Source organism: Rhinolophus ferrumequinum, chromosome 12 (genome assembly GCF_004115265.2).
Source record: "Rhinolophus ferrumequinum isolate MPI-CBG mRhiFer1 chromosome 12, mRhiFer1_v1.p, whole genome shotgun sequence".
In the NCBI taxonomy this organism is placed as follows: Eukaryota; Metazoa; Chordata; class Mammalia; order Chiroptera; family Rhinolophidae; genus Rhinolophus; species Rhinolophus ferrumequinum.
In genome coordinates, this window is record NC_046295.1 from 12,524,303 (window position 1) to 12,548,481 (window position 24,179).

General features: G+C 36.8%; 1 protein-coding gene across 1 annotated transcript in view; it reads left to right on the top strand.

The window, feature by feature from the left end:
* LINGO2 (leucine rich repeat and Ig domain containing 2) overlaps nucleotides 1-24,179 on the top strand; it is a 1,121,241-nt gene that overhangs the window by 216,921 nt on the left and 880,141 nt on the right. Inside the window, exon 2 of the mRNA XM_033122203.1 lies at nucleotides 23,318-23,414. The gene's annotated coding sequence lies outside the window, so the exon portion shown is untranslated. The remainder of the gene's footprint in view (nucleotides 1-23,317; nucleotides 23,415-24,179) is intronic.

The following is a 24,179-nucleotide window of genomic DNA, read 5'->3' on the forward strand; positions in this document are numbered from 1 at the left end:
AAATTCTTTTCTATTCATTGTATCTGAGTTTTAGGAAGATTGGTATTTTTTTCTTTTTTTTTAATTAAAGTTTATTGTGGTGACAATGGTTAGTAAAGTTACATAGGTTTCAGGTGTACAATTCTGTAATACATCATCTATATGGTTTCACATTGTGTGTTTACCACCCAGAGACAATTCTCCTTCCATCACCATATATTTGATCCCCTTTACCCTCGTCTACCACCCGCCTGCCCCTTTACCCCCTGGTAACCACTAAACTATTGGTTGTATCTATGAGTTTTTGTTTCTTCATTTGTTTGTCTTGTTCCTTTTTTGTTTTGAGTTTTATATCCCACATATCAGTGAAATCATATGGTTCTTGACTTTTTCTGTGTGACTTATTTCGTTTAGCATAATAATCTCCAGATCCATCCATGTTGTTGCAAATGACACTATTTCATCTTTTCTTATGGCAGAATAGTATCCCATTGTGTATATGTACCACATCTTCTTTATCCAATTATCTATCAAAGAAGAGGGATTGCTCTATCATACAGTAATTCTATTTGTAATTTTTTGAGGAACCTCCACACTGTCTTCCATAGCGGCTGCACCAGTCTGCATTCCCACCAACAGTGTATGAGGTTTCCTTTTTCTCCACAGCCTCTCCAACTCTTCTCATTATTTGTCTTGTTGATGATAGCCATTATAACTGATATGAGGTGATATTTCATTGTGATTTTTATTTGCATTTCTCTGATGATTAGTGATGCTGAGAATCTTTTCATATGTCTATTGGCCATTTGTATGTCCTCTTTGGAGAAATATCTCTTCAATTCCTCTACCCATTCTTTAATTGGAATGTTTTCTTTTTGTTGTTGTTGTTGAGTTGTATGAGCTCCTTATATATTTTGGATATTAGCTCCTTATTGGAGGTAATATAAGATAAGATTTTTGGTTGTTTGCAAAAATCTTCTCCCATTCGGTTGGTTGCCTCTTTATTTTGTTGATGGTTTCTTTTGCTATGCAGAAGATTGATGATTTTGTCTGATAAGTTATGATATCAATTAGAGACCTCCTTCTCAGCAAAAGAGGGCAAATTGGCCTATGTGAAGTTTCCAATGTTAGCATTTTAAAAATTATTTATCAACACTGAGTGAAATGACACCATATCACTATGGTTATTTCCTTCTCACAGAGTATAAATAGCTACTAAGCCCTAACCCACATTTTCTAACTAATTCAAGCATCAAAGTCCACCAGATATTTGTAGTGTAGGTTAATGAGAATTGATAGACTATTCTATTTCTTTCTTCCTCAGAACTTGAGAGTAAATATTATACGGGTTGGGAAGGGACCCTTTTTATCTATATTAAATGATGCATCCTTCCTTGAACTGCAACTTAGAACATACCAGTAACTCTGTGCTTTGGCTTTTTTAGAGCTTAATACTTTAATGACTTAATGCCAATATCTTATATAACTGATCTCCTATCAGTGTTTTGAAATGGTTTCACTATAGATAATATAGTGGAAAAATTCATAATGCTGCCATTTTGTCACAAAATGTGCTTTAAATTTCAGTCTGAGAAAAGTGTCTAAAAACAGATGCAATTTCCATTGCTTAGTACTTGAGAATTGGTTGTTATGCAATGTTGAGTGTGTTTATATTCTGATGTATGGGCTTTTCTTCTTATCTGTATCAATTGGCATGAACTTCCCGAAGTATGGATTTTAGATCCAATTTTTTCCCAATCACGGTATAAAATTGAATGAGCTAAATCTTTATTGCCTCTGATATGGTTTGGGATTCACATTTACATTAGGCATAGAAAGTGCTGTTGGGGTTGGCTGTCTGGGGTTCTAAATTGTAACTTTATATTTAAAGAAAGAAAATACAGTTCAAGCACTCTCAGAGGCATCAAACACAAGGCCAGTTACTTACGGGATACTGAGAAAGCAGCTTCTTGACCTTTAATTATGTGTTAGTCCTACTGTTGATCCTCTGATAAATGCCAGTCAAAGGAGAATGACAGCTGACAAGGAGATCATAGGAAAACAATGGAATTTATTTTTTTGTTTGACAACAATACTAATAAGAACCTGGAAGAAAGACAGTTGAAAAATTAAATCGAGGAGCCCAATAAAAATCAATAAACTAAAATATTCCATAATTGATATGGTGAGTGCTGAAGATTTAGTTACTTAGGTGATTAATATATGATCAGGAAAATGGCCTTCAGTCATCTGTAATTTCATAATCCTGTTGCTGACAATGGATTATTAACAAATGTATGGTGAATACTTTTGAAATTTCAGGGAAGCTTGCTGGCTTAGATTATCAATTTGTGTAATTCTCTGGGACGTTGGAGTTCCTAAGGTGACAGTTTTAGTGAGTCTGAGCGAAGGCCTAACCTGAGGTCCTTAAATGGATGAAAAAGCATTGAAGCCAACGAGGGAGAGAATATTAAGGCCCATCATAATTCTGTATAATGAAACCATAGGTTGCAGAGGAGCCCCACTGGGTGGGATGTTGCAGCTCATTTTGAATACCAGATCTCTCTGTACTGTGGCAAGTAGAAGGCAGTGCCGTTTCATAATCCTACACCATGGAGAAATGGCACTGGACGCTGGCAAGTTCCGGACCTCAAGGCAGAATTTGGAAAGCCAGTAGTCCTTTCTTCTAAAATTCAAAGTTTAGGTTATACCACAGTCATTCTGGCAGTTTCTTATTACTCCTGAATTGATTTTGCATTAATTATCTGAGTCATTACATGAGGTGCAGGGGTCAGTATAAATTTCAGCCTTCAAATATAAGTTAGAGGCAAATATATTAATTGAGGGCATTATCTTTCCAGTAGCTTAGAGGCTGTAGGCTGGTTTATGTTTTGTCTTGTTTTGTTTCGTCTACTGCTCGTAAGGGTTTTCTTTTTCTTCTTTGGTTGCAAATCATACCAGTGGTGGAGACCCATGCTTACTCACCCTCAGCGCTTTTATTTTCCATCTTGATATGACTCTTTTCTTCAATCCTTCCCCAGAAGTGAAGACTTACTCTGTGGGTCTTATTGTCCATACCCTCCCTCAAAATCGTCCTTCAGGTTGATAGGATCCATATGTTTACAGGGCAGGAGACTAAAGCCCAGATAGTCCAGTGACTTATTGATGTTACCAGGTCATTTGCAGCAAAGCAAGGAATGTAACCCAAGAAATTCTGACTCCTAGGTCCATTAGAAAAGAATTCCAATCCGGACTTTGTCATTTACTGTCTACATGACAACAGAAATGTCGTACAGTCTCAGAATTAAGATTTTCTCATCTTTGAAACATTGATAATAGTATCTAAGAACTTTTTTATGTGAATAGCAGTATATGAGACAATATAAATGCACATAATAGGTCCTCAATAAAAAATATTTTTGTTGCAATTGTTAGATGTATTGTGACCATATTATACTGTGTCTTCTTTGTATACTGAAAATTATATGTTCTTTTTATTCCCCTCAGACTTCCTCCAAGAATTTTACTGCATTTATTTTAACCATGTGAAAAATCCTAGGAGCAAGATGCTACTGCTTTCCCAAATTGGGACTACAAGTTTGTTTGTTTGTTTGTTTTTCCAATATAGCAGATTTATATGCAGCAGAGAAGTTATATAAATATGACTACTACTGCATTTCTAGTATATTAAAAACTTAGACAACTAAGTTTTTAAATGTTGATGATGGAACCTAAGCATTTTGGTTTTGATTGGAAAAATATCTAATCAATCTATGTGTCCAAATAAACTGAAATGTTTTCAGTTTGCGGAAGATTTCTTCATGAGCTAGATAAAGCCATTAGCAAAAGTAATACCCTAATATTCTCCACTGAAATCCTGTAGTCTACTTGGGATTGAAATTCCTGGAATATTTTTAAATTCTCCAATGAAAGTTAAGCTTCAAAATGGCCAATGAAGTTGCTATGAGTAATCTAGAAGCACTTTCTTTATTGGCTTCCTGGACTCCACACTATGCAGTCTCAAAGACCACTTCTTTTAGGCTCCTTATCTCACTCTTCCTTTGATCTGGACCTCCAAACATTGCTGTGCCCTCAGGCTTAGTACGAAGACCCTTTCCCTTCCCTTCCCTTCCCTTCCCTTCCCTTCCCTTCCCTTCCCTTCCAGCCCCCCCTTCCCCTCCCCTCCCCGTCTCTTCTCACCTACACAGATTTCCTCAGTGAGTACATTAGCTCATTGTAAGAAATCCTAAGTATATGCTGATGACTCATAAATATATATTTCCAGCTTACAGTTTTTTTGAACTACACGTTTTTAAATTCAAGTGCCTACCTAAATTCCCAGTAGACATTCCAAACTCATTATATAGAAACATGAAACATGAACTTCTAAATTTCTAAAAACAAAAATGAACAAAAAAAGAAGAAAGAAAGAAAGAAAGAAAGAAAGAAAGAAAGAAAGAAAGAAAGAAAGAAAGAAAGAAAGAAAGAAAGAAAGAAAAAAGAGAATGAGAGGGAGGGAGGGAGGAAGGAAAAAGAAAAGAAAAAAAAAATCCCGCTATACATACTATCTACTTCATATTGTTTAATGGCCACTCAACTCTTGGTTGCTCCAGCTAAGAATCCTCAGAATGATTCTTGAATCTTCTTTTGCTTTATACCCACATTAATTCATTAGTGAATCTTCTAGTTCTTCTATGAATGCATATCCAAAAGCCAACCATCTCTCACTATCCCTTCTGCTCCTACCCAGGTCCTCACCTGGATTAGTACAGCAGCCGTCTGTCTGATCGGTCTCCCTGCTTCTGCCTTGGCCTCCTGTTCCCAACACTGAACCCAGAGTAATCTTGTTAAATCTCAAACCAACTCCAAACCATCTAATGGCTCCCCATTTTTCTCAGGTGAAATGCCAAAGACCTGTGATATCCGTTACCTTTTATTTATGTATTTATTTATTTATTTATGTATTTATGTATTTATTTATTTGTTACATTGTTTATCAATTTTATTCCAGTGGACTCCATGAATTAATCATAACCAGAAATCTCTGCATAGTGCACCCCACTCTAGGTCTGATTAACAAACCCCTCTGCCGCCTGTTAAAATGATCAGAACCCTATTCTTTAGGGCACAGTTTTTAGGGACCCTCCTGACCCCACTGAGCTCAGAGAGCCCATTTTATTCAGCTTTTCCTATCAGCCTTTCTAGTTTACTAAGGACTGCTAGTAAAGCATGTTTTCATGGTGGTGGTGCTCTCCTTACCAATCTAGTTATCACGGCAAGAGTGAGAGTTTTTAGGGAGACAGTGGTGGTGAGAGGATGGGGAGGGATGCTTATAATATTGATTCCAGCATGAATGTCTTCTGAAGTCTTTGAATTCATTCCTCAACTTCATGCAAAGGAATTTGCCCTTTTTTAAATATCATTTAACTAGTCAGTCAGTCTTTGCAGGCTTGTATTTGCTGGTCCAGCCAACACACACCTTTAGAATCATAGTCGATTTCCTGAGCCAGCCCAAAGAATGACACCACCTTCATCTCAATATGAGCTATCTTTTTAAAATGTTGTTATTATTATTATTATTAATTAATTAATTTCAGGTGCACAAAATAATGTAATAGTTTGACATTTGTCATTTATATCCCTCACACTGTGTCAACCGCCCTGCCCCCATCCACTATCCCTCTGATATCGCATGCAGCTGTTACATTTCCACTGTCTCTATTCTTAATGCTGTACTCTGATTCTTGTAACTATATGCATAATACACACACACACACACACACACACACACACACACACACTCATATATAAACTTGTAGTTGACATTCATTATTGTTCAGCTTCAGCTTCAGGTGTTCCTGTTACCTTTTAGACTTTGTCTTCTACCTTTATTTCTCTTGCTGACTCTACTTCAGGCCCAATTGCCTGCTCTGGGCACACCACCTCAGGTGTTTGCATGTGCTTTCGTTTTGCTTGGAGTGTTTTCCTCAGGTGTCTCTCCCTCTTTGAAGACTTTGCTCAAATATTACCTTTTCAATGATGCATACACTGACCACTTTATATATAAAACTTTGACTCTTCTCATAGGACTTTCAATACAGCTCAATTTATTCTATTATTTTTACCATGGTATTGGTCTTCTTGTAATGCATAAATAATGTCCTGCTATGTTATGTTTATTATTATTTATTCTCCCACTAAAATGTGATCTCCATTAGGGTAGGCCTTTTTCTCTTTGTTCATTGCTGAATAAAATTCATATATAACTCTTGATTGAATGAATGATTACATATGTTATATCCTTGAACTGCCGTGTTTTCTTCCATTTCTGATTTCTGACAAGAATAACTTGTGTTCTCTTAGGAAAACAAGTCTACAAAATAAATAAATAAATAAATAAATAAAAATTTAAAAAAAATTAAAAAATGGTGTTACCCAGAGACATATGGCTTAATCTCACCATGTTTTGGTTTGATAATAATAAAGAGCTGATTGACAGATGTAGTGTTTTTTTGTTTGTTTTTTTCAAGATGTCATCAGCTTTACTAAAATTGTGTTTTATAACTAATAATTAACTAATACCAAGAAACATAAGTGCAATGTAGGCTTTCTCTATTTTGAAAATGAAACTAGTTATAGAATCGTAAGGGCATGAAGTTTAACACCTAAAAAGAACTTATGAGAGATCTAATCAGTCCCCTGAATTTATACTTAAATAGAGGCGTCTGACTTATACGAAATGCATTTATTACCTGGGTGTTATATGCCAGGCCTTGTCATGGACGTTGGAGGTACAACAGTGACTGCAACATTATTTTTACCTTCAAGAAACTTTTAGTCTTGTAGGTAGGACAGATAAGTAAACAATCTCATTACAATGAGATTTCCACCTTAATGGGAAACACTTGAAGAAGCTTTGCTTGAGATTTAGTTCTGTGAGTCACTTGGGACCAGATGTGCTTCTTCATCTCCTAGTTCATTGTAATAGGATGAAAGAGGATCCAGACTTCTGAATGAAGAGGAGAGGCAGCCCACCCACTCCAGTATTTGAAAGGAGTAACTTTATAGTCAAATTCTAGAGCTAAAACTTAGCATGTCTGTTTACTGTAAAAGTTTTTTATTCAATGAACTATTTATCAATTGCATATTGACAACCGCTCTGTAATATGTGGCCTGTTAAATATTGCAAATTTGTTTCTAATTTTAAAATATTTTTACTGATTGTATTAGTCCATTGTAACGTTTAGATAAAAATATAAGTAAAAACATTATTTTGGAATTTCAAAGTAGCACAAAATTGAGAGTTGAATCCAATGTTCAATTTGGTGAATGTGACTTTATTAATGCATGCATATTATTTGCATAAAGCAAAGCAGTGTATACTTAAAATAATTTTAGAGTTTTGATAAAGCTTTCTTACTAAAACTTATTGGAAAATGATTGATAAATTGTATAAAACTTCTCTAATCTTTATCTACTTATTTACCATCCAACTATTTTTTAGCTAAAGAGGTAAAAAGGAAGAAACAGATTGTATGCCACGTATCTTACACTTTGAGTGATAAGTGTTCCCTTCATGTCTAACACCTGTTCCCTTCATGTCTATCAGAAATAAATCCTAACCCTGTATGATGAGACAGTGTCCGTGGGTTATAAGATTTTTCTCTTAGGTCTCTACAGTCATCTCAGACTAGTAGTGGATCTTATTGCCAAGAGGAATAGAAGGTGATAAAGCCTAAGTATATGATGTAGGTGGCAAGAAGTCAGAAATTATATAGTAATGCCATGATCGGCCCATGGAACTTTCTAAAAGGGAAAGAGGACTGAAATGTAGCAGAATGCCCCGGGTCACATTTGATTTTATTGTTTTCACATTTATGTTCAGAAATGAATCAAGGATTCTTTCCTTTTGCTTCAGTTTTCTCATTTTTTTGAGTCTCACAGGAACTGGTTCTTGACCTACTACTGCTGGAACATGTTGTATTCCCCAACATTGATTTCCCTTCCAATATTCCTTGAGTTGATTTTTTTAGGCTCCAACTTATGCCGTTTTCCTAAATCAGTCAAAAAATAATTGTTTGGGAACCATGTTAGGTATAAGAAGTACGTTACACTCTCAACTTGGAGTGTGAAATGAGGGCACTGGGTCCTCAAAGCAGATTTGCACAGGGCACGTGGAAACAAGGCCTGACTCTAGAGGGCGCATGTGGTAGAAGATTTGTATTGTAAGGTGGCCCAGTCCCACAGCATGTAGGGTGTATGGCCACGGGCAAAGTACTCTCTCAGCCTCATTGTTTCCTTTGCAAAATGGGTAAATTCTTGCTGAGTGGTGAGCACGCAATGCGATATCTAGACGATATGTACAGAATTGTACAGAATTGTACTGATCAAGTGTACAGAATTGCACATTTGAAACCTATGTAAATTTTAATTAAAAAATAAATAAGTGATCACAGACTAATCTTTTAGAGATTCAGAAAATAAAGTTATTTACTGAATAAAAAAAAAAGAAAAATGCTGACAACAGTACTTGGAATATACTCAGCTCTCGATATGTGTTAGTTCCTGTATTCCTTAAGGGCAAGCGAAGACTCGATTTAATGAATCAATAAGTGAGGATAGTTAGAAGTGTGCCCCCTTCTAGATAAAGGCAAAACAAATATACTCTATTTCTTTGTCTTTTCAAATAGTTCTGCATTTGTCTCTTATGTTAAGAATTTTTCCTTACATTGAAAATGTTAGGATTCCTCATTACCTTTATGGAATACATTAAACTCTCTCATGGGAAACTATGTAGTATACTAGAAAACACACACACACACATACACACACACACACACACACACACACATTCAGCACTACAAGTCAGGACACTTAGATTTTTAACCCTAACTCTGTTACATATTAAGTGATTTAAGTTACCCAGTCACTTGGTATCTCCATGCATCAGTTCATTTATAAAATAGGAACAATACTATGTACTACTTCACACAGTGATGATGAGCATTAAATATATAATTAACACATGGTGTACGCTAGTCTAAATAATAGTTTCCAACCTTACTTTATCTGGGGAAAAACATCTTTTCTGCCTACCTGACAAAGCTGATACACAGATTATATTAGATAAATATACAAGAGCATTTGGAAAGTTATGCACAACTAAGGTGTAAGAACAGCACTGCTAAATATGATCATGTGATCCTCTAACCCTGCATTCTTAGTCTTTGGGGTCTTGCTTCTTATGCTGCATCTTGAACTCCCTTATACTTTTTTTCTAAACCTTGCTTTCCATGCTCTAGTCATTTTATTTGACCTCTTGATTTCACAGGATAAGGACATTCAGCAGAAGCTTGAGAGAAAATAACCTTTCAATCTCAACTTTTATGTCAAGAAGCCCACAAGGTTTTACCAATCTACTTCCTGGCCAGACTCTGGAGAAGATGCTGAAAGGGGGTTTCCATCTATCCAGAGATTACCTAAATCAATAGGTTTGGGGATGTAAGCTCCTATAGACACACAAGTGGGATAAACTAGAGGCATTCATCTTGGCTTTGGGAGTTTTCAAGTTTTCATTCTCACAAACATCCTGTCTAGAGAAATTCATACTTCAGTTTCCTCCATGTAATCCTTCAGAAGACACATTTAGGCCTGAGAATTTTTTCACAGATATATTTATTCATAGCTTTTTGTTGTTGTTGTTGTTGTTGTTGTTGTTTTCTTTTTTTCTTTTACATAGTTGTTTCTTGTTTGATCAGGAGAGGGTGATCGATATTCCTCCCCGTTAGTAAGGACGTTTCATAAAGATTAAAGACAGCTTAATGTATTACAAATCAAACAAGGGAGCCCCGTGATTAAAAAAAAAAATAGCCTGGGATGTTCTCATTAAATAATTCAATTAACTGTAGGTTAAGCAGGGAAATCTATTGTTTTGACCCTCATTGAGGAAGCCTTTTTAAAAGAGCATTTATAAACATTCTTTCCTTACGAAGGATAATGTAGTAGTAATAATTAAATCACCTCATTACAAAACTTGCAGTGACACGGAATCATGATTTTGAACATTAATCCTCATTACCCAGTGATTTAAATATGTAGGTGATTGAAATGACTGTTTTCTTATGTCTGGGTATACTTTAGAGTTTGTTTTTGTTTGTTTTGTTTTGTTTTTGTTTTTGTTTTGTTTTGATATATTTTCTTAAAATAAAATCCTGATATGAGTTTATTTTTTTGAAAAGGAAGAAGTCAGGAGAGATTTTATTCTCATTAATCGATTTCAGTGTCTGGTTTGAATGCTCTGGTTTGAAGAAAAATAATCAAGTCATAATTTTATGCCAATAACGTATTTTTGTTTGACTTACTGAGGCAAATAAATATTATTGACCTTTAAATTTCTACATTAAATATTGATTTAATTAAAAGACTCTGAAGACTATGTCCTTAATATTAGGTTGAGACTCATGCCCTTTTTACTCTTGAACCATTTTTGATGCACAGAATGACAATTTAGCTCCAAAGGAGAGATGACTTAACTGTCTTACACTTTATTTTTAAAGTTTGTGTTCTTGATTTTCATAGTCCCTTCTTGCACCTATAATAAAGTACCATAAACAGGGTGACTTAGAAACAACAGAATTGTATTTCTCACAGTTCTGAAGGCTGACAAGTCTAAGATCATGGTATAGGAAGAGTCTGTATCTAGTGAGAACTCACTTCCTCATTGAAGGCCAGCCATCCTCTCTCTGTAACCTCACATGGTGCAAGGAGCCAGGGAGCCCTGGGAGTCTTTTAAAGGGCATGAATCCCATTCATAAAAGCTCTACTCTCTTGAACTTACCACTTCCTAAAGGACCCACCTCGTATACCATCACCTTTGGGGTTAGGATTTCAACATATGAATTTGGGAGAGCGGGTCACAGACATTCAGATCATAACACTGATCATAAGTGGGAAGCACCAGTGTTAGTGAAAAAAAGAAGTCCCCAAACTGCGCTGGAAAGTTTCTTTCCAGTTGCTTCCTGCCACTGTCCCAGACAACTCCATGTGTGTAATTCATAGCATCTGTGCTCGAGATACCTCAAACTTCTTCTCTAAGCTAAACCTAGGGATCACACCAAAACCAAATACGACCTGTGTGGGGGCAGAGTCCCAGAGAGCAGTATCCAGGCTCTCAACCTCACGTGGAAAGGTGCTGGCTCGGGTAGTAGATGGCCATCAGCTGTAATCAAATGGCCAGCGCTGTGACTAGTTGGCGATCAGCTGCAACCAGTTAGCCATTAGCCACTAATATAAGTGCCTGGCTACGCTAGCAAAGGCGGATTGCAGCTAGCAAGTGGGGGTGGGTTGGTTGGCAGAGAAGTAGATGGCAGACTGCGGCTCCTGCTTCCTGTGTCTCCAACCCAGCTGCCAGCAAGAATATAGTGGTATGACTCCCCTATCTGTGGCTCCGCGGGTGTTCCCTTTTGGCCTCACCATATCCTGCGTGTTTGTGCTGGGAGCGGGACCAGAGACCCTGCATGACAACCTGTTTCTCCACTCTTGTTTCCTCTTACCCATCCCTATTGATGTATTGATACATCCTTAGTTCAGCCCCACCCGCCCACCCCCACTGCCTCTCATGATCTATTGCAAGATTATCCTAGCTAGTTTCCCTGTCTCCACAATGATCCATTGAAAACAAGAACCGGAACATGTCACTCCTTGCTTAAAACTCCTCAGTGCTTTCTCATTCCTACAGAATAAAGTCCCAGCTCCGTAATAGAGCATACCAGGTTCTAAATGATCTTGCTCTGCCTGTTTATCATTCACGTCTTCCTTATTTCAAACGAGACGGGAAAGACAGAACTGCTTTGAGGTTTCCGTGTACATCATGATGATTCTTGTCGCCATATTTTTTCGACAATTCCCTCTCTGGGAAGGTCTCCCATTTTTCCTTCATCAGCTTCTATTTAGACTGTAAGGTTGGGCTCACACACACTGTATAGAACCTTCCTTGTCATATTTCCTCTGCTATGCACAGATGCTGGGGGCTGGGTTGAGGGCCCCTTCCTGTTCTCCAGTACTAACATGGTGCTCTTCCCTGTAATTTCTGAACTGGATGCTATATCTCACTAATTCTCCTGTAGTGTAATCTCCTTATAGGAATTTATTTACCTTTCCATCTCTAGCACCTGGCTGAGTATCTGCACAGAGTAGATGCTGAATATACATTTTTTGACTGAATGAAGATAATAATGTGAATATTCCTGGAAAACCTTCAAATGTGTTTTGGATCATATTTGATCATTAGTTACATACATATACTCTGGAAAGGATTTCTGGTGGACTAAAACATTGGATTAGCAGCACACTCACTTTTCTTTTCTATTTTCAGATTCCTTGATCTTCCCCAAACTAGAGGTATAGAATCAAGTAAAGGGTGAGGATGCCAGCCTTTGTCCATATAGGCTGAAGAGTTTTAATTATCTGAAACATTACTTAGGGATATTATAATAAATCTAAACGTTTTATATTTATACCAAATGGGATGATTAGGATTTGCTGATATTTAGGTAGTGTTTAGTATCATCTTCCTCATTACTGACAAGATTATAATAACACCATCACAGGTATAATCCATTATAGCCTTGCTCTACTCCTGTCATCCAGGTCAAGGCCATTTTCAATCCACAGGAATCTGCCAGTTATCTTTATGTGCCTAGACCAGTGGGGGAAGTTCAAGTGAGTACAATTTCAGGATTAGATCTTGTCATGGCCTGATGAATGGGTGGATAAATTTCTTTAAGGAAAGTAAAGAGAGTGTGTTTAGAATTAAAGTAAGATAAGGGAAATGAACTACATTAAGGAATGTTTGGAAAGCCTGGCAGACATTAACATGGACTGACACAACATCAAAAATTCTATAATGACATATAAAAGAAAAAAAATAGAAGGATGCAAATTGTATGTAATGGATGGATAGGTGTGTGATAAACAAAATATTGTAAAATGTCAGTAGTGAAATGTAGTTCTTGATATATGGATGCTTACTGTAAAAAGTCTTTATACTTGAAATTTTTCACGTAAAATGTTGGAAAATTTGCATGAACACAATTTTAGCTATATACAAAGTACGAATCAAAGAAAAACTGGAAGGAAATGGCCTGGGTGGGTATTTGAGCTATTAAAGAAAAAAAAAAAAAGGTTAAACATTTATTTTTCTTGGTTTTTATAATTTAAGAACATTTAAAAAGTAAAGGCAAAAGGTTTTAACGAAGTTTGGTTCAGAAATAAGACATTCTTAATCAGAATATAGGAGAATGAAGACAGATATTTACTAGCAGTATGACTTCAGATAAATTACTTAAATTCTGGACACCTTAGTTTTCTTTTTAGTAAACTGTAACATAGAATACTACCAATTTCCTGAGAAGTTGTCATAAGAATTGAATGTTTTCATATAGGTAAAGCACATAAGATAGGGCTTAGTACCTGGTAAATACTAATATTTTTAGGAAAATTACATTTCAGAAAATAATTATCGTACAAATAGCTCTTCTCCGCCCCTAATATTGTGTTTGTTTAGTAGGTGGCACACTCTTTAATCCCTGGAACCAGATGAACTGCCTGAGATTTTTTGTTTGTTTGTTTTTTGATACACTGTATTTTTTTCTTAAAGCTTGTTAAGTATTTTGAAGAGCCTGGCTGGGAAAGACTCCAAAGGGGCATCAAAGTTATGGTAGAGTGATAGTAGCCCTGGAAGGAAGGAGGAAGGGGGAAGAAGTAAGTTTTCCACTGAGCACCCTTTGATCCTGCTGGTTGAGAGAACAAAACAGACTTTTTTGGCTGTTAGCCTATTAATGCTCCCTGGGGAGAGAACTTGATCAGGAATGAGACACTCAACAGAAAAAGCAAAACACAGAGAAAGGCATCTCTGGAGGTTCGGTGGCTGATTTCTGTGCTGTCATTGATTTTTTTCACCTTGAAAGATGGTTAGAGTCTGTGTAAACTCAGCACCGAGCTCTCCATGCGGTTGTTTATAGCTCCAACTTTCAGACTTTTCATTACAGAGGCTCATTTTCTCTTTCTGGGCTACATTTACACCGAGATGATAAATAGCTCCACTGAGGTTGGAGGAGGTTCTAAGATTATAAACTGTGGTTTAAGTACGTATCCTATCTTTTCCTGAGCCCCCAGAAAAGGATGTAGATAATTCCTTTGATTCATTTACTCCTTTTTAATAAGCATGCAAAATGCAATTGTGGGCTATCTTTTATGGATCACTTTACAGATATCCCCTGGCTATGAAATTCTTAACTAGTTAAATCACAAATATAGAAATCACCAGACCATACCAGGGCAGGGGTTCACCTAAGAGTTCCTACATGGCTGCTGGGAGCTATAAAGCCAAGAGCTGTCTGCCAGACTGAGAAAATGAGGAAGGGAAAGACAGACCTACATTAGTGCTTGGTTCCCTCCTGCTGAGGATAAAATGGTTGTTAGATTGTAGTGCCATCTAGAGAATGATGGCTACTGCAGTTATCCCGAACCTAACAGTATATAGTTGGGTTTATACTATTAGCAACATCAAAATGCTTCCTAGACAAAAAAATCTAAACGAGCATAATCTTTCTCCATCATTTTCTAATTTCATGGCTTTCCTTAAAGACAGATATACCGCTTCTTCTCTCTCTACACCTGGAGATGAGTAATTTGACATGTAGTGAATATTACATAAAGGTTTGTTGTGTGAATGCATAAATGAATGAGGGAGTTAGTAAATCTGTTTCAATTATTTTATCAATATATTCGAGAAATATGGGCTATTTTAATAATTCAGCCACCATTATTTTACATATTTTTTGAATACTGAACTTAGAAGTTGTTTCCTTATAAGCTATTTATAAGTTATTTTATTATTTGAAGTAACATAGTACTCTATATTATTTGAAGTAGCATAGTAACATTTTCCCCAATTCTAAGTGTAACAAATACCCACAGGAAAACAAAAATAAAACATAATATTAAAATATTTTTAAATGGCAATTGCACATTTTTTTCCTACACCCCAGAGGACCACAGTTAACATTTGGGATCCTTCTATACTTTTTTCTATACATCATACATACACACACACACACACACACACACACACTGTAGATAACAAAATTTTCTAAGTGATGAATGTTCCATTACATTTTAACCAGTCCTCTATTGATGGACATTTAGGTTGTTTTCATTTTTTGATGTATTTTATAATTCAAAGTAAATGCGATTTTAGTCAAATTTCTGCATATATCAAGGATACATTCACTAAAGTAGACTCTCTATGTACTTTTTGGCTCTAAAGAGAATGTTTGTATTACTTTTGAGTCTGAGTATTTTAAAAAATCTAATTATGCTCAAACTCTTAATACCAGCATTAAAGATTTAAAATTCAATTGTAGCAAACACAAAATTTAGCATTGAAAATATTGTAGGAGGAGCATTTTTTTTTATTATCTTTGAGATGTACACTAACTTTACCCACATAGCTATTGCCCTCACATAATTACAGCTTTTAGAATTTGGTATATATTAAAAGTCTGAGCTCTAACATCTAAAATGTCTTTTATGTTTCACTATATTACTATATATTGATGACATTTATACTCTCTTTTAGGCTTTGAAAATTGCCACAAAGCATTGGCCATTTGTAAATACATAGAACTCTGTTGCTATTCAAAGTTTAACAGAAGTGAACTAGTAGACTGTTCACATATCTACTCCTATGTGTATTATTTATATAGTCTCTCTCTCCCTCTCTCTTTCTCTCTCTCTGGATTCATTGTTCAGTGTGTGTGTGTATGTATGAGAGAGAGAGAGAGAGAGAGAGAGAGAGAGAATATGCGTATAAATGATGAGGGAATTTAATTCCTGGTTTCCTGATGCCTTTTTTTGGCCACCTTGGTTCTCCTGCCCAGATGTCTCTTTTCTTTTGTCCACATCTTCTACTCTTTAATACTTCTAACCTTCTAGTCCCATGTGTGTACAGTAGTTGAATTATTCTAATAGTATCTAGACCTCACCAATGATCTATATCATTTTTTGCCGAAGCCCATTTCCTTCCCAGTACCTTTGTCCACTTTATTAGCCTCAAGTAACAATAAAATATGATGGTTTGCCAGAAGGAGCTTTTCTTTTCTTGTCTTCTTCTTCCTATCTTCTCATGTTGGGACTGTTTCTCTGTTTTTCTCTTTCAGTACCATCCCCGGCCCCAGTTTCATGGGTTTGTTTCTATTTTCCATTCCAGTGATTTCCAAACTTATGCAACAGATGGACTCGGCAAACCTCGCTGGCCTGATGAGACACACAGGGGCTCATGTACATGAGCACACAGTAGGGCGATGGGCAGCCACCGAGGTCATGGGGCTTGCACGCTGGAAAGGTCAAGCTCCAGCACGGGATTCTGCAAATGTCTAGGCAGAACCTTGTTTCATGTCCCAGTCCCTGCTCTTTCCCTTTGAGTTGTGGTGGTTCTGATCTCAGCCTCCCATTACTGATCATTGCGAGCTGAGTTTCTGAGATCTTCCCATCCTCTCTGTTTGAGTGTCCCTCACTTGGATTTAGTTGCCCCGTCTAACTTCTCTCTCCCAGTTTCTCTATCCTCTCCCCTTCCCTTCCCTTTCTCCCCTCCTCTCTCATCCTTTGCAGTGCATCTCACAGCACTTCAGCCTCCCTGAAGCATACGAGCCTCATGGTACTGTGTGGTGAGGCACGTGGCAACTCCTGGAGGACTGTAGATCCTGCCAGATCCAACTTGGTATTTTTAAAAACGTTTTCCTCACCAAGGAGAAGCTGTAGGCATGCTATAAAACCTGTCTGCACCTCTCTCTCCAATACCTCAGGCGATCTTTCTAGGCTCCCCCTGCTGCCATTTCTTCTTGTCTGGATCTTTTGGATGGATGCTTTGTCCATAATATAGTTTGGCTTTTTATTGCAGGGTCACCATTAAACATTACTTGTAGGTTTTCCTCAGCTCTACCCACAGAGGTGAGTCCCACTGCAATGCTTAGGCACATCTGTGGCGCTCAGAATACAGCTCAGATTAGATGCTGAGAGTTCAGATTCCATGACATCCTCCTTCATTATGCTTTTTTTTTTTTTTGCTACTATTGTTGCATTGTATCAAAAATAATTAGCAATGGAGCGACATCATTAAGAATTTAGCTTTTGGAATCAAACAAACTTAACTTGATTACAAAATCTACCACTTAAAAGCAGTGAGCCTTTGAGAAAGGTTATGAAACTACTCGGAGTTTGAGTTTTGCCATTGATAAAATGAACATGATAACAGTACCAACCTCATAGACTTGTTATGGGCATTCAAGTCTTATGATTAAAGAATTTAGTACATGGCCTAGAACATAGAAACTGCTTAATAAATGATTATCTTCATTTCTGTTCACATTGGGGAGATTTGGTTTGCAGTGGTAAGTGGACGTTCCAGGGCAATCTGTGAATTTCCCACTAAATATGAAAATCTGGGTAAAATTCATTTTCTCAGATCCACCTCTTTTATGATGATTCTGTTTTTTTATATATATATATATAAAGTGATATAAATAACCAAAACAACAAAAAAAATGAAATGTTTTACATCCTGAAACCAGAAGCCACTGTACTTGTATACATTCAGAGTTCATAGTCTACAGGTTGGGGATGGTGGGAGATCTCTCAGTATGGACTTTATGGCTACCACCTGGAATTGGGAAGCCTCACCTGTAAAAGACAGATGAGGATCAAACAAGAATCATAAAGTTTAGGAGAATCTAGGGAATGCTGTGCTCAAAAGAGGAACAGACCCATAAAATTAAACATTAATGTTTACTTCACGAACGGCATTTTCATTCTGTCTCTCCTCCAAGGTAAAGCTCCTTAATCCTGCCATTTTACTTGCATAAGTTTGTGTGTTGCATTTGGCATCGTACTGCATGTGGGGCAGGTTCCTAATTCCTGTCATCCTACTTTCCTTTCCTGATCTTTCCAAAAGATCAGTGTGCTCATTGACCTAAAAATGAAGTGGCGGTAAGTAAATAGTGCCTCCCAGGGAGTACTTCAGACACAGTATTTTAATGTGATGCTCACTACATCCAGAATCTGACTCATAGGCCGTTTTCCATGGCTCTCAACCACCTGGCTCCTGAGTTTGCTTACTCCAAACACCTGAGATGCAGAGGCAGCTAGAGCTATTTTAAGGGACAATTACTCGGTCCTACTATATTAAACAGTTCTTCTGTTTGAAATTATGGCATCCTGGAGCCTAATGGGTTTTAGAGAGAGACGAGTTCACCATTTCTCAAACTGTGTTCCACAGTAATGCTGTCATCCCAAGAGACGACAATGTGAACGAACAAAAGGGGAGGAGAGTCTGTGGTCAAACAATTTAGTTAAACGTTTTCTAGAAACAAAATTATTGTTGGATCTTCATAACCTTTACTGATTATGAATGCTGTGAATCTAAAAAAAGAGAAAAAAGCATGTAGGATGTAGCTCTACATGACTTTCTTTAAGATCTTGTGGTGTACAAACATTATGCGGAATGGATTGGGAAATACCACTGTGATTCTACCACTTTCTTTTATAGATAAAGAAACAGTGCTACTTTCAAGAAAAAAGCCTGTCACTTTAATAAAAATCAAGGTCCGGTTTGACAGTATGAAAAACTCACCAGAATCAGCAAGTGTACATAGAGAGCTCAACTTCCTGTTTGGCATCGTAATAGCTGGCCCTGGTAGCCCTTCTCTACTCCCAGCCCTTTTTGTCCCCTTTCCACCCACTATCAAATACAGCCTCAGAGAGCCTGTGCTGTCCCCAGAGGTGCATGCTGGGTCATTATTTATTCCCATAATGAAGAACAGCAGCCCAGAACACCCATGTTCTTGTCGTTGATTGATACGAGTCCCAATCATTTTCACCACTTTCCACAGGCTCATCTCATTCAATGTGAACACAAACAGTAATACACTGATAGTGACAGAGTCATGTCATTTTCTACCCTGTTGCTTTAGTTGTTTAATTACAATGAATATAGCATTGTGTCTTTCCTTATATTTCACAATAATTGTATGAAGATTTAGGAATTAGTCGTTTTTGATTTTGTGTTCAAATGCAAAGTGGACCTTTACAGTGTGTTTAAGAATCTGAACACGAGTGTTATGTGGTAGAAAGGACCAGAGGAAGTTCGAATTAGGAACAGTGAATGCTTGCTCTATCTCAAACACAAGAAGTCATGCAGTATTATGGTTACAGGGGAAATATATAGGTATATTAAAGTCTCTTTCTGTTTATATGAGCTGAATTTCTCCAGGCCTTACAGTGGCAAAGTAAATGTATTGACAATACATTTCAAGCACCATGACCATCGCCTCCTTACTGCAGATGCAAAGGGCTGTCTTCTTCCTGGACAGAGCATCCCTCCCTATCTCCATCACCAGTCATGTGGTTCCAGGTCATGGCAGAAGGCCAGGGCAAAGCCCTTCATCCTACACACAGGCACACACCCACACACACCCACATTCGGTCAACCTCTCATGAGAAATAAAAGAAAACCGTGTTAGTAACCATGACTATTCAAACACTGTCAAAGCAAAGATCTTTCTCTTTGCATCCTTTGACAACTAATGCAATGCTATTCTTTCATTCTCTGCCACCCATTTCCTCTTTTCTTCCCTCACTCCCTCATTGTAACTCTCTGACTCTGTTCCTCAATCTTTTTGTCTCACTCCCTCCACACTTCCCTCCTTCCATAAATACATTTGTTTATCTCCTTATCTCTGTTTCTTCTACTTTGTCAGTCTGTGTGTCTTCTATCTCTTTCTCAGTCTCTATCTTTCTCCATCTTTGGCCTATTCCCTCAGCTAACTCAGAACTCCTGACATTGGTTGGGCAGGAGACAACAGAGTCCCAAGTATGGGGTAAACAATTGTGCTAACAAGCTAACAAGTAACTATCAATGATCAGCAGGATTCCAGACAGGGGCAAGGCCTTTCTTTCGTTCCAGCTCCAGTTTTTGTAATCTTAGTTTAAACCCATTATAGCTCACCATAGTGAGAGAGGAGAGGGGCATCTCCACCCTGGCCCAAAGAAGACTTCCATAATGAAATTCTTTTAAGTACTCTAACTTTTCAGTTAATGTTTTTAGCTCACCATTTGATAAGTAGCCTTCAAAATTTAGGTCCTTGAACCATGAAGTTCCTAAGATACTTTTAGAAGGTGTGCTGAGTGAAAACTGTTTTATAATTCAAGCCAAGATATTACTTGCTTTCCCATTGTATCAACAGTTGCACTGATGATACAAAGGTAACAGTAGATAAAATTATTGGAGTCGTAACACAATTCAAGGTGGTAACACCTACCTGTTACCAATAGTCATTGTATTTTTTAAACCACCACATTTGAAGTAAAAAAAATAAGTTTGCCTAACAGTGTCCTTGATGAAGTAGTATAGATTATTATTTTTATAACAGCCTCTGAATAAACATCTTTTAATAGTCTGTGTCATGAAGTGTGGAGTATGCACATAAAGTGTGGAGTATGCACATAAAGAACTTTGGCTGCAAACTGAAGTGTGATGTTGTCTCAAGCAAAAGGACTTGTGTGGTTGGTTGGGTTGAATGCTGAACTAAGGACTTTTACATTTAACACCATTTTATTGTGAAAGGGTGACTGACAGTTAGACTAGAGTTGTTGAGACTTAGGTATTTGGTGTATATTTCTCAAAAAAAAAATGACCATGTCACTTCAAGGACAGCAGCTATTTTATATTTCTATGTGTTGCCAGCGTTCAAATTTAAGTTTTCCAGTGAAAATTAAAATTTTGAAAATCTTCTGTATGTTACCATAAGGTCGACAGCTTCCCAATACCTAAATAATTTTCTGATGAGATTAGTGGTGATAGTAATAAGTGTAATTTTTGGCATTGTATAATTAAATCTGTCAATAATTTGAATATGTGTATACTTGCTTCTTTGGATTGGGACTCAGACTATATTCACATTATAGTTCTATGGCTTACTAGGTATCTAAAATTTAACTTCAACTTCATTTCTCCATCCATAAAATCAGTCTAGCACAGTCACTTTTCAGAAAGTTTATGAACATTAAATGGAATAATATATGTAAAGAAATTAACACATTTTAGGAACTTAATAAATGTTATCATTCTTTTTATTAATGCAAATAATTGTGATAACCATACCCATTTCATAGGATTTTTTTTGAGATTAGATAATAAATGGAAAGTATCTCAAAGAATGTTCAGTTCTTTCTTCTGCTTCTTCTCTTTCTCCATCATTCCCACCTCCAACCTAAAAATAAAATATACATTCTATAACAGAGTCCAGTGAGGAAAACAGAAGCTTACACCTGTTGTTTAACCAAGAAAATGTAATATAAAGGATGGATCACACCAGTGTTGTAGAACGAGAATGAAAAAGGGGCCTCTGAGGTTAGACAGACATAATGGTCACAGAAGTAGTTTGACCCTTAGTACTTGGGGAACAAAAGGAAGAATTGGGTTACTAGGAGCTTGGAAAAGGGACCCTGTAGATCTGAGGTCCACACTTCTTGGAAGTGGTGCTAGGAAGCCAATGTTGGTCTCTCAGGAGCTCAGTAGAGAGGCCTTAGGAAGCTCAAACTCAAGAACTATCCGGAATGGATAAGGGCATCCTGATGTTGGCACCTCTGAATGAGCTGGTTCTGGAAGGGCTTGAAAAATCTGTAGACAGACTAATTTCTGCTAACAGGGTAAAGGATGATTGCAGAGGCAATGGTGGCAGCCAATGAACATAAACGAATAAACGCCTTGCTCCCGTAATCTTGTCTCACCACCCCCAAACCATCCTCTCTTCAGTGTCCTCTTTTGCAGAACTTAAAAGGAAGCCAGCTGGCAAAAGAGAAATATGTTTTGCAGAGACCCAGCCCCAGAATCTCCATGCAGAATATACAAGCTATGTTTTGGGCTATGAAGCAATAGCTTAAAAACTGATAAGATTCTTACCTGGCCTCTATTGAGAGGAAAATTAGAGTGGCCTTTTTTTACTCAAAAAATGTACCTGAATTGAAACTTATCAACAAGACTTGGGATGTCAGTATTATTGGCTGGACCCAGTGGACTCATTTTCATATCTAGTTTTTGGAAAGGAAGACATACTTGTGTCTTCCAGCCCAATTGCAATACTTATTTTTTGTAGAAATAGAACTCGAGGAAGCCATCAGGAGAGTGAAGCAACAGAATTTGTTCTAAAGTGACTAATTTAAAATTGATCACTATGACATGCCTCCTTAAGCTTGAGACGTTTCATACAATCAGGCTTTCAGTAGTTTCATTAGTGTAATTTGCATAACCAAGATTGTATTTAATTATTTTTTTGTAGAGGATTCTATTGTAATGAAACCAACATAGCTATTAAAGGGAGAGACCTGGGCTGGTGAATAAATGTGATTTCATTGTATCTTATGTGATTACAGTACAATTTCTTGCAATAAATTTGACTTCTAAGGTGTGTGTGTGTATGTGTGTGTGTGTGTGTGAGAGAGAGAGAGAGAAGAGAGAGAGAACTAAAAATTGCTACATTTTTGCAACAGAGCATAATACCTGGTAAATTTATGAATGAGGTTTCAGTGTGCAAAATTGTCAAGGCTGGAACATATATATATATATATATATATATATATATATATATATATATATATGTTCTATGTTTTTCATAATAATTAAAGTGATTAAAGGCAATGCATGAATAAATATGTTTCTTTATCATATTTTTATTTTATGCATTAATCTTTTAAAAAGACATCCACCATCCATCGTAAAAAAAGAAAAGCATCTTAAAAAAAGAAACGCTGTAACATTCAGATTATTTTTCTTTCTCTGACACACTTGCTATAACTTGATTGATCTCATGCTTTTTCTCATTATCTAAATGCTATTACTGACATGTAAATCATTTATTTTGAAACAGATTGACTAAAAATACTCAGTTTGATGTGCAAGTTGTTTCGTGCCCTAACTTTTGCTCTCTTATAGCTATTTAAGAATACCCATTGATTTACAAAAACAAATATCATGCTGTTCATTATCTGAAAATGCAAGCAATAATGTCACCAGGGATAGGGACGTTAGATGCGATTCTGAATCTGCAGCCTGGAAATGCATGTGCAATTTTTCTTCTTCTTTTTCTTTTCTTTTTTTTCCTTCAGAATCAGAGCTAAGGCAGCCAGATGGAAAAATGACATGAGGAAGTTGAGATACACACTATTGGAAGAAACTAAGTTTTTTTTTCCATGTTCCCAAGAGTTTTTGTTTTATTTCATTTAGGGAATCGGTTGGAGATGGTTTCAAGATGTAGGCTCGTTATATGTGAAGTATCCCAAATGAAGTTGGAGCATCCACGTTGAGATTACTTAATATTGTGGTAAGATGAAATGATTCTTAATATATTGGCCTTTGGAGAATTAAATGAGGTTGTGTGTGTGTGTGTGTGTGTGTGTGTGTAAATAAAAAAATTATGAAGGTTTATAACCCAATATGTAAGTCTGAGATTCAAAAACAACTTTTTAAAAACTAGTTTTGCACTGATTGTTTTATGACTCTTTAAGAGGAATGGGGCATGATAGAGAACTCAAATTTAGTATTGTTGATTTCCTACTATGTGTATTTACATTATTTATATTAGTCAGTAGGTCACAACTGCCTGAGGAGATGTTATTATTCTCCCAGTACAGATGTGGAAAATGAAGTTCAGAGAAATTAAAAGCTTGTCCAAGGTCATGCAGCTATTAAGGGACACAAGAGTGAATTGACTCTCTTCTCTACCATTCTGCTGCCAAGCTGCTTCTAGAATTTGTTGTGGATGAGAAGCCAAAGAATTAACATGGGCTGAGGTCAAGACGCTCAAGTTTTAAACCGTCATTTTGAAAAGAGTTTTGGTTGCCTTCCCTCAGATAGATAACCAACACGAATGAATTTTCTTTGTATTTTCAGTGTTCTTGAAAAGAGAAAGATTTCTCCAAGTCATTGACGGGTTGCATAGATGATGATGTTTCAAAGAAACTGAAAGTTATAGAAAAAATGACGTGGAAAATGTGTGCTACAATTTCCCCATTCACTTTTGCTAAAAAATGAAAATCTGTAGTAGGCGTCCTATGTACAAATAGCCCATCGAGGCTGATGGAATAGT